The sequence below is a fragment of the Schistocerca americana genome, chromosome 6 (genome assembly GCF_021461395.2).
Source record: "Schistocerca americana isolate TAMUIC-IGC-003095 chromosome 6, iqSchAmer2.1, whole genome shotgun sequence".
In the NCBI taxonomy this organism is placed as follows: domain Eukaryota; kingdom Metazoa; phylum Arthropoda; class Insecta; order Orthoptera; family Acrididae; genus Schistocerca; species Schistocerca americana.
The window spans coordinates 130,556,651-130,568,912 of NC_060124.1; the positions used below are offsets into that span (position 1 = coordinate 130,556,651).

At 42.9% G+C, this 12,262-nt stretch overlaps 1 protein-coding gene across 1 annotated transcript in view; it reads left to right on the forward strand.

The window, feature by feature from the left end:
* Window positions 1-432: 432 nt before the first annotated feature.
* LOC124620006 overlaps window positions 433-12,262 on the forward strand; it is a 219,216-nt gene continuing 207,386 nt past the window's right edge. The window contains exon 1 of the mRNA XM_047146671.1: window positions 433-560. The gene's annotated coding sequence lies outside the window, so the exon portion shown is untranslated. The remainder of the gene's footprint in view (window positions 561-12,262) is intronic.

The following is a 12,262-nucleotide window of genomic DNA, read 5'->3' on the forward strand; positions in this document are numbered from 1 at the left end:
CTATCTCCCCCCAACAAAACGCACGTGCGAGACGGCAGGTCCTTCTCTCAGCGGCCGCGTCCGACCGTCACGTGTCTGGAGGTGGGCGTCAGGGGCGGGACATCGGCCCCAAAAAGAGAAACACCCGCTGTCGGAGCTGACCAAGAGGAAAAGGAAAAATTCTCCCTCCCCACCCCCCCCTCCGGCGCAGACATTGTCCGCGATTGCATCGTCGGCAAAAGGGATTAGCGAGAATAGGTGGCCAAGGCGGCTGGGGGCTTATGGGAAGTGCCAGTGTAAGGGGATCGCGGGCACACCGCGATTGGCCAGCTGACGCCAACAAACGCGGCCCCAACAATGAGGAGCGCACCAACCAGCGAGCGCGTCGCCGAGCGGTTCGGACCCCCACCCCGGGCCGCTCGCGGCGCGCCAAGAAAAGTTGGCGACGCCGGCGCGTCGGCCACCAGTGTGTGTTGCTGCGCCGCGGAGGAGCGCCGACCAGCCCAGCCCAGCCGCAGCCGCAGCCGCAGCCACAGGACAGCCCCTGCCGCATCTCCAGAGTCACGGCCAGCCGCAGTCAGGTGGGTACCGCGTAGCGCAGCGCAGCGCCAAGGTCGGCCGGAAGCGCAGCGGTCGCTGCCCGCCGTCGGCGCACCTGCGCGGCGCCGGCGCCCGTCGCTCCCTCCTCACACGCGCTTCCCTAACTCCCAGCCCGCCGCAGGGCACTGTCTTCCGTGTTCAGTTCGCCCATACTCGCCCTCCCCATCGTGTCTTTAAGGGTCCTACGCGAAATACATCACGAGGGCAAACCCGCCCCCAATACCGACGCTCTAAATTCATCCGCCGCCATTTCTCGACAGTTACACAGGCAGATTAGTTCTGTACACAGTACTGCAACGTTTCAGTGTGTTTCACGAACGGCGTTCACAGAACCTATTCCTAAGACATCTGTTTCGGTCAGGTGACAATTACGTATCCATGTCTAACATTCCAAATTCCGATCGTGAAGCCAGAGACTTCAATGCTCGCGTGAGCGACGAACTCCAAATGAGTGCGACGTGAGACATGAATATCTCTCGGTCTTCAGCGAATTTCGTCTATGGTAAATGTAGGCAGACTGTTCTGAGGACAAAACGTGCATTTTTCCTTATTTCTGAAGACGATCGTTTATTCCGCGGTGAAACCTGATATACGACATCTTTTTGTTAGTTTTCAACTCTATTACTGCTATAGATTTTTTTTCTCTGTTAATGATAAAAAATATCATAACATTGCGCTTTAAAATTTTAGATTTCTCAACTGTCAGTGAATTTTGCAAAACGAAGATCTTGTAAATTAATGGGTAATTCCTTTCAGTACCGAGTACAAAATGCTGAAATAAGATTTTTCCGTGACACACGAAGGTGATTCACAGCTTCGTAAGTGCTCTGTAAAGTCACGCATTAACAGCCACTTAAAAAGGAAAATTCCTTGTAGGCAAATACTTAGTTGCTTGCAGCTGCAACGCAACGACCTGTCGACGTCTGCTATTGGGGGCTGACGAAAATTGTATAAGGCAATAAATGTATGTGTATGTGACTGATGCTGTAACTAAAAACAGTTCTGCATTTGACGCCAGGAACCGTCCTACAACCTGATGTAATGTTAAGCCATGACTTGAAGATGATAGTGTAACCGAAACTGGCCGCCTGTGTGTACATATACATTACAACAGATTTTGTTGATTCCATGACGGCGCTCTTTAAAATTTTACACCCTTTCTTTCACCTACGTTCAGGTTAACTTCCTCAACATATTCTCGTCTTGACTGAAAGGCTTGTTACAACGCTAGCAATTTTCTCGTAAGCCTCTTCACTGTAGCAGGAAATAGTAATGTATTATGTGAGTTTAAAATAACATCATTCATGCCTGGACCACAACTCCTAATAAAGCAGAGTACATTTAGAGTAACAATTTCGCGTGTACACAATTAAATACGAACTGTACTCAAAACTTAAATTTAATAAATGTGTTGTAACGTGCCGCAATATAACAGATACAGACGCTGCTGGCCAGCAGAAATACAAGGACAAACGTCAATGGGATGAAGTAAACTTTCGTGTAACTTTCGATATGTCATTGTTACCTGAGGACGTCGAGACATGGTTCACTCGGTTCGAAGCAAAGTCTTCTTTTACCAAAGCCTCTCTAAGGGTTTCAAACAGCACACGATTGGCCATATCACCTTCTCGTGTACGTATGCCTGTATAGGACAAATTGTAATCGAGTTGACTTCCCCATTTGCTCGAGTTCCGAATCCCATCGATACGTGTTTCCATCATGATCAAGAACTCAATGCACTGTATCACGAGAAAGTCCTTATAGGACTTCCCTTTTTAGCTGTGTAATACTTCGCCATATTTTCCAGAGTGAGTTTGAATCTCTGTTCAGCCTTACAAAGAACTAAACGAAATTCACTTCCGTGAGTAGAACATACCTTTTCGGAACTTCTACACCATTTGATAAAAATCGAAAAAGTACAAAGCTTGGATGACCCATTTGTAAGTACGTCTGTATTACAAGGTACTTATTTCAACCACCCAGTCTTTGCTTTGTTCATGAAATCATTGTTTTCTACAAGCCATCAGTAGACATCAACACGAGAAGAAAAACCACACCGAACAAAAAATGTTGAGAAAAGAAAATTTCTTCGCCGTTCTTCAGTTCTCACCATTAGGAAAACTTTGAGTGAACAAATTTTAAAAATGTTCTTTCTTTCTATTTTTCTCGTACACATGTACACAAACTGTAAAAAAATCCTCCACATTGCGAAAAATAAGTATTAACCTCTTTATAAAGCAGAGGTCGTAGTTACATCAAAACATACCTAACTCATATTTGTAGCAACGTTTCACAATAAAAGATACGAACATGTGTACATAAGTACCTTTCGCATTTCGAACATAATTACTGTTTAAGTTTTGAAACTGTTCATGTTTTATACAGCATAAAAGTTTATTTAAATATTGAACGAGTATGTGTTTCAGTAACGTTAAAGTTCTTACTCATACTTTTTTTTCTTTTAGTTCATATATTTTATAACGTCTTCATTCTTTAGTTCACTGCAGTAGACGGTTAGCGATATTATTCCCCAACCGTTTATTTATTTAAAAAATTCCAGCATCTATGTAGTTACTAAATACTACGCAGAGTCTAAAATTTCACCGGGTAATTATTTCTGTGCACAATGTCCTATTACTAAATGAGGATCTTAGGATGAGATATAATCACTACGAAAGAGAAGATAATACAAAAAGAATTCTCGGGTTGCCATAAAAATCGTTACCCACACTTTCACTCATCATTACGTTATAAAATAAGCCAATTCAGAACTGATGTTCCCATGAATACAAGAAGCAACTGCACTGAAACGTAAAATAACAAGAACAACTAGTATATATTCATACGTTCCTACATGGAAGTTAATACGAAAGTGAAAGAATCAGTTTCGCTCTTGCAGGATGATGTATAACGCTATTCCCCGACGTAACTTAGTTAGCAGTGATATTACTTGTGCTCTCTCCTCCTTGAAAACCACCTCTCCAGTTCTACATCCGCAGGCTATAAAGTCGACTTGCTGAGAACAGGTTTAGCCGGAAATCACCGACGTTTACGCGAAAGTTAGGACGGCAGTTGGATGAAAAGTTATAAGAATGTCTGAGGCTGGCCAGAAGAAAAAAATGGACGGATATCTTTCTGAGACTCTTTACTGTAATAGAGAACTGGTTGAATCGCTAATCACCAGATGCAAAACCGATATCTTCGCTGTAAGATTTGACAAAATTAAGTCCCATTTTCAAGCCCACGGAGGCTTTTCTCTGCGTTGTTGTTTCCCTTAACTAAAGAGTTAGATGAACGTTACTTAAAAACACCTATCATGTTCGATACAGGTATAATTTCACCCAAACACCACCATTCGTTGCGCGAAGTATATTGCTCCAGCACACTGAAGTGCGGTGACAAAGCCGGGGACTTTAATGCTCGCTTGAGAGATGAACTCTGAAGCAGTGCAATGTAAGACACTATTCGGCCAATTTCGTCTATGACCAATGTAGACAGACTGCTCCGAAATAAGGCGTGGATATCTGTTTTTTCATATATCCTTATTTCTAAATATGATATGTTTATTTTGCGGGGACATCTGGAGAGATTACATTTTGTTCTAATTTCGGACTGTATTACTGCTGTATAGCTCTTTTCTCCGCAGATGACGAGGGGAATACCATAACCTTGCGCCGTAAAATTTTAGATAGCTCCAGTCACAATGAACTTTGCAAAAAGGCTGATGTAAATAAAATCAGTGGCAAATTCGCATCATCAGCAAGACTAGAAAGCTGAAATAATACATTTCTATGACACATGAAGACGATGCACAGCTTCGGCGGCGCACTGTAAAAGGGGAAATAAAATGAGAGGATTTCAGGGAGAGAACGGACGAATAATAGCCAGAGTACTTTACCCGCCATTAACAATAGGAAATTACGGACTATACACCCCCTACACACTGCTAAGTTGAGTCGAAGTGTCGCCTTAACAAGCAGGTCGAAAGCAATTGCAGTAGTGTTGACTACGCCATTACGAAGTAATGACCATGTGGTATGCCACAGCATGAGACACTGGCTATGCCTTTTAGAGTTCAAATCCTGGCTCAACCACACAGATTTGCGCGTTACGTAGTTTTTCGAAATTTCTCCAGAACACGAGGTCACTGTATGGTTTTTCTTTAAGCTTGCTTCAAACGAGCTAGTGAAACGCATCGTACGACAGCGATATCGACACGCCCTGTTGCACAAAAAGAGAAAAATGGTAAATTCACGTTTATAGCATTTCCCACGCTGCTTAATCTCCCAGTGAGACAACAACGATTGGCCGCGTTCACTTCTGCCGTCTCATCACTGACAATGACATAACTGCGAGATGATCTCACGTAAAAATTGACTGTTTCCGAGGACCGTCGACACTATTTCGACTCTCATCCACAGGGAATATCGGCCGATAAAAACCTATGACTACTTGCAGTTGCTGTACTTAACATTGCTACACTGAAGAGCCAAAGAAACTGATACACCTGACTAATATCGTGTAGGACCCTCACGACCACGCTGAAGTGCCGCAACACGACATAGCATGAACTCGACAAATGTGTGAAGTAGTGCTGGAGAGAACTGACACCATGAATCCTGAAGGGCTCTCCATAAATCCGTAAGAGTTGGAGGGGGTGGAGATCCCTTCTGTATAGCACTTTGCAAGGCATCCCAGATATGCTCAATAATGTTCACGTCTGGGGGGTTTGGCAGCCAGTGGAAGTGTTTCAAACTCATAAGTGTGTTCCTGGAGCCATTGTGTAGCAATTTCGGAGTGTGGAGTGTCGCATTGTCCTGCTGGATTGTCCAAGTGCGTCGGAATGAACAATGGACACGAATGGATGTAGGTGATCAGATAGGTTGCTTACGTACTTGTAACCTGTCAGAGTTGTATCTAGATGTTTCAGATGTTCCTTACCCCTCCAACTGCACACGCCCCACAACATTACAGAGCCTCCACCAGCTTGAACAGCCCCTGTTGACATGCAGGGTTCATGGGTTCATGAGGTTGTCTCCGCACCTGTACACGTCCATCCGCTCGATACAATTTGAAACGAGATTCGTCCGACCAGGCAACATGTTTCCAGCCACCAACAGTCCGATGTCGATGTTGACGGGCCCAGGCGAGGAGTAAAGCTTTGTGTCGTGCAGTCATCGAGGGTACACGAGTAGGCTTTCGGCTCCGAAAGCCCATTTCGATGATGTTTCTTTGAATGATTCGTACGCTTACACTTGTTGACGGCCCAGCATTGGTTGCGTTTCTGTCACGTTGGACGATTCTCTTCAGCAGTCGTTGTCCCGTTCTTGCAAGATCTTTTTCCGGCCGCAGCGATGTCGGATATTTGATTCCTGATATGCACAGTACAGCAGTGGAATGGTCGTACCGGAAAATCCCCACTTCATCGCTATCTCAGAGATGCTGTGTCCCATCGCTCGTGCGCCGACTGCAACACCACGTTCAAACTAACTTAAATCTTCATAACCTGCCATTGTAGTAGCAGTAACCGATCTAACGACGGCGCCAAACACATCTTGTCTTATACAGGCGTTGCCGACCGCAGCGCCGTATTCTGGTTGTTTATATATCTCTGTACTTGAATACGCATGCCTATACCAGTTTCTTTCGCGCTTCAGTGTATTAGCTGTACAGTCATCTACATGTAATTTCACATCTGCCTGACGTTTGTATAACAGACACAAAAAACGGGTACTGATTGACAATGAAAACGTTGGACGTAATTTGCTTTCGACGCAACGGATGTTGCCAGAGAAATTTTATTGACAGTTAATAAGAAACTGCTTTTGAACGGCCAAGGAGTACATTGAAGTACAATTCTCAAGGTTCTAAATCAAATATTTATTTTGTACGAAGTCACCGTTATGGCTAACACATTCCTTCCAACGTGAGACACGGTTTTCATTCCATCACTGAAACATTCTTGGACTTTTGTCCACTCCTGGAATTCACATCTGCCTTGATCTCATCGTCTGAAGTGTAGTGATTGCATTTGAGGTCTTTATTGAGTAGAACAAAAACACAAAAATCTCAAGTCGCAAGATCATTGAGTAACGAAGGTCCGAAATCTGTTCAAACTTCAGGTTTCGCAGAGGCTTTTCAGTTGCGCGCGAGGTGTGAGGACGAGCGTTGAAGTCTTATGAGATTATTGGCGCCAGGCCTCTAACACGAAAAAATTTGACGTCGGAGGTGTTTTAAAGTGTCTGTGTGTTAAAAAGAACCGTTTCCCGAAGTACCAGATAATCCGTCATATAAATTTGGTGAGCATCCGAAAACACAGTCAATTTCTTCTTTTTGCGCATGGTTGTGTTTTGAATATTTTCGCCTGAGGAGAAGACGGATGTTGACATCCAGTGCTCTGTCTTCGAAAGGAAGTCTCCTCCCCCGTCACGTAGTATTCCAATCGACGCTGTTTGCTCCCTTCTGTAAGGCAGCGTGGTAGCCCACCCATCACAGATTTTTCGCTATCCTAATTGTTCAGTAATGAAGCCGACCAAGTCCTTGGATAGTCCAATATGGTTTGCGATACGCTTTTGACTGATTCGCCGGTCATTTTGTATCAAATCGTCGACGAGTTTGCGATGTTTACAGTCTGTGGCAGAGATCAGACGTCCCCTGCGTGTTTCAACAACAATTATAGCTTTTCCAGACTCGCAACCACGAAATTTTACTACCCGTCGATGTACGGTAGACTTATCAACAGCATCGTCACCGTAAAAAGCCTTTAAACGACGATGAATCTCACTAGGAGTCACATTTTCGCCTATTATAAATTCGGTAACAGTCCGCTGTATAGCTCGCGTTGATATAGCGCTACTTGTCTCCATACCTCCACTACGCAAAATACACTGGATGAACGCAGCGCATTCAGACTGGGCATGCTTACAGAGGGGAAGTTAGCTACCACATGCCAGTTGGCCCGTTTCTGAAGGTCCTTTACGTGACGTTCTACCAAAACGCGTGCATTACTTTTCAGCCTCCTCTCGTAATAATTGTAAGTTTATATTCGTTAAACATTCTGTTCGTAATTTACTAATACAGTTCCGGCAAATCTACATCGGAATAGCCCTGTAGTAAGAATCAAACAATGAAATATCCGAATCACAGCACATTTTCTAAATCACACAAATACGGGATACCTGTGGAACGTCAGCTGTGATTAGTGAACTTGATTCCTTTTCCTTTTTTAGCAAGTCATATGTTGATTAAAATGCTGCTTGACAAGCTTTGCGATTTGAAGAGGGAACTAGGAAATGGAAGGCTCGTAACAAAATAGGGGAGTGAGAGCTTAAATGGCTTTAGTCTAAGGTAAGGCTTCACTGGATCAGGCGCAAAATCAACCTATCTAATACTTCGTACTTCGAGGATAATAAATAAATGACGTTTACACTGCTCAACGACATCACCACCATACATACTCAACAGAGCGTTGATCGAGCCCTTGCACTTACTCGTCATTCGTGGTATTGTTTCTAGAACACTTTCACACATCGTCAAAAGTAACTGACATCAACTGCCTACGCTCAAGTTGTGCAGTTTCGTATATTACTGAGAGGTTATCTCCGAGCGCTGAACCGAAAAAACTTAGGTCTGTAGATTAGTAAGAGATGATCTCATAGCTGTGTTAGATGTCCTGGGATATAGCTAATGTCCGTCGGATCTAGTATGCACGAGTGCGGTTCTTAGCATGTTCTCAAAACCACTGTCGCACGATTTTGGCTTTGCAGCATGGGTATCTATCCTGATGTAACACGCATTTCCGATGGGGAAGAAATTAGATCGTATCTGTTGGCCAATTGCAAATTGTTACTGACCATAATATTATAGGGCTAAGAATGGCACCGGTCAGGTCGCCTGTAAGGTGCCCACTGTGAAACTATGTCCGATAGAGCCTGACAGAACCTTTGAGAACTATTCAACAGTTAGCCGCGTGTTCTAATTTGAAGCATGGATCCAGGGCCTTATTATCATGCATACCAACGGTCTCCGGATAGTTAGAAAAAGCGGGACACGTGGCACATATGGATTCCAAAACGAAAGAATAACGATGCGTAATCGGTTCCGTGATCCAAATGTTGACGTCTCTACGCAAGGTATCAAGAATCTCACCGAATAATTGAGGAGATGAGTATTCATCTTCTGTCACTGTGTGGCTTTCCGTTAAAACTGCGTACTTGCATGGGTGATACTGCACCACAGTGCTTTTTGGCAACGTTGAAAGCAAAAGAGACTTGAAAAGTCTCTCATTTTCCGTTTTGCTTCTCGTAGCTGACACTGATCTTCATTTTGGGAACCAAAATAACAGAAAATCTTCAGTTATACAGGGTGCCTCAGGAGAAATGGTCAATATTCATGGATATGACAGGAACAATCATTCGAAGCGAAATAGTCTAGTAAACATGGACTCTAAAATGCATAACGTAAGAGCTACGAGCACTTGTTCTGTAAATAAGGTGTATTTCACAGTAGCGGTGATTGACAAGTGCTCATAGTTCTTAAGTTATGCAATTTAGAGCCCATGTTTACTAGTCTTCCTTCCTTCGAATGATCGTTCCTGTCATATCCCTGGATACTGACTATTCCTCCTGGGACACCCTGTTTGGCCTGACAGAGATATCAACTAAATTTTTGTTGTGTTCCTTTAAACATTTCAAAGAACTTATCTTTGAAACCAAGAATGATATCATATGATGTTTTAATTGTTACAATGTTTACAATTTGAATGATTCAACCATTAATTCATGGGCATTAAAAGTATTACATATATAAAGACATATTATTATACATTAAATATGTAATTTTCATTAAAAGATCACTGAATATGTGATGATGCTGTGTTGAACTAAACTGACGAATAAATGCTGGTTTTTTCCTTATCAAACATTAAAAAATGAAAAATTACGTAAATATACGATAATAGCAGTATTCGTTTGTTCGCTGATGATGCTGCTGTCTACGGTGAAGTATTGTCACAGGACGATTGCAAAGAGATGCAGAAGGACTTGAAAAAATTTCCACTAGGCATACTAAAGAGAACTGAACTTCATTAAATGTGGATAAATGCAATATTACGCCTATACAAAACAGAAAGAAACCGATAGCATCCGACTCAAAGATTAGACATCTGTAATTTTTCTCACCGTTTAAACATTTAGGGGAATGATAGGGAGGTATACTAAATTGGAAGAACACACAAAATCAGTATTATGGAGGACTTCGACTTGATTGAACAGTTCCGTGTAAGTCCAGTGCGCATGTAAAATAAATCTCATACCACACGACAGGGCAACCAGTTGTACTGTTCCAGTGTTTGGCGTCCTCCTCAAGGAACCGTGACTACATACATCGAATGAATTCGGAGACGAAATGCTGAGATTTTAACAGCTCTGTACAGTCCATGCGAAAGTGTAACATGCTCGTGGACCTTAAATGGCAATATTTGGAAGGATGGCGATGCAGTACTGTGTGGCGTATAAACTATGAGAATAAGAGAATTAGGAGTGAGAATTACGAGAGAGAATTAGAGAGAATTAGGCTGCGCTCAGAGGCAATTGTTTTCATCTCGCTCAATTTTCCTTTTTCGAATCAGCCGTCTCATGGCTGCTACAATGCAGCCCGCCACGATTTCCTCTCCTGTGCTAACCTCTTTATCTCCAAGTACCACATGCAACCTACGCCCTCAATTATTTGCTGGATGCATTCCAATCTCTGTTTTCCTCTATAGTTTTTACCTTCTACGGCTCCATCTACCACCACCGAGGTTATTCCATGATGTCTTAACAGATTATCATCCTGTCCCTTCTTCTTGTCAGTGTTTCCTGTATGTTCCTGTCCTCTCCGATACTGCGCACAACCTCCTCATTCCTTACCTTATCAGTCTACCTAATTTTCAACATTCTTCTGTAGCACCACATCTTAAATGCTTCGAGTACCTCGTCTGGTTTCCCCTCAGCCTATGTTTCACTACCATACAATGCGTTGCTCCAAATGTACATACTCAGAAATATCTTCTTCAAATTAAGGTCTATGTTTGATACTATTAGACTTCCCTTGGCCAGGAATACGCGAAAGGAACAAGGCAGAAAATAGCTATACTGGTGCCAAGTACCCACGCCATGCACTATACGTTGGGATTCTTAAAAATTACACTATACTTCTCACTAAGACCTCAAGAATCATTACATCTTCTCTGAAACCCTATTAGTCTGAGAAAAGCAGGCTACCACCATTTGGTCAGACCCCCTTGTATATCCAATTCCCTTGCTAACACACACGCAGAATCGGTTCGCCTGACGGAAGCCCGAGTGAACATACGTCATCCGTTACCAACAGGAAGAGCGCCATTGACGTTCAGTAGGGCGCGTGCCGAATCTCCAGAAAGAGAGCCTGTGCGTCTCCCCGATGGGACGCGACACGCGGGCCACGATGGCCCCGTTCTCACGACTGTTTCCTGCGCCCGCCAGCCCCAAGTGGAGCGGACGGCGCTGTCTTAGGCCCCGGAAGACGCAACCGGTAATCCCGCTGCGGCTATTCCAGTCATCGGGGGCGGTTGCGCAGTGGCCAGCTATTTAGCCACGAGAGCTCACATGACGCACCAACAAGAGCATTCGTTCGTACGCAGACGAGTTAGTTCAGCCTCTACTATGCGGTACGAGACCTTCATATCGTTACAAAAATTTTGATAACTTGTCACCAAGAGAGAGAGAGAGAGAGAGAGAGAGAGAGAGAGAGAGAGAGATGTATCTCTGCTTCTATTAACACAATGACACTGCCCAAGAATAATGTTCAAGTCTAAAAGAGGGGACAAAACAACGACGTACGTGTAGTTGTATGGTGGGCCAGAACCAGAACGAAAAGATATGAGACGGTAATACCTCTTTCGTGCACAAAACACGTTATGTGGAACTGCGGATTAAGCTGCATTTCGAAATCTAGCATATTAATTGTTTTGTGACTATAATTAGCTCAAAGCTATAAAATTTAGCCCAGGCCGGTAAAACTTTCAATTTGCTCCATCTATTTAAGCTACTTGGAAGAGTTTGGGCTACAAATTATACGAAAACTATAAATTTTTGAATCATTTCGGTATACATTTCCACTTATGAAAAAAGATGACTATTTATTTTTAGAACGGAATTACAATAACACATTCTTTTTCTCAAATATCTATCGTACTATTACAAAACTAAATATGTATTTCGCTACGAAAGCAATAACCGTCGTAACTCAAAATTTAAAATTACATAATTCAATAATTCATTGTCTATGGTCTGGTATTATAACTTCAATAAATTTGAAATATTATGAAGATAATAAAACACCGCCATAGACATTGTAAAGAACAAGTAGACAGAGCGCTACACATAGGAATAACTAAAACTATAAGTCAATTATGTATAAAAAGGAAAACAAACATTGGGAAGAGCTAAGAAAATGTGACGGGACCAATTCAGAACAGGCCAAAAGGCCAAAGACCTAACGTACATGATGAATAATAGCAACATGAAAAAAAGAAACTAATTTCTATATTCGGCAGTGTGAGTCGACAACCGTGCGCAAAAGAACAATTGGAAATACTTTGTTGTATTATTACGATACACCTCATGAATGGCCATTCATGTGTAGAATGTGTCTTCCGACTATC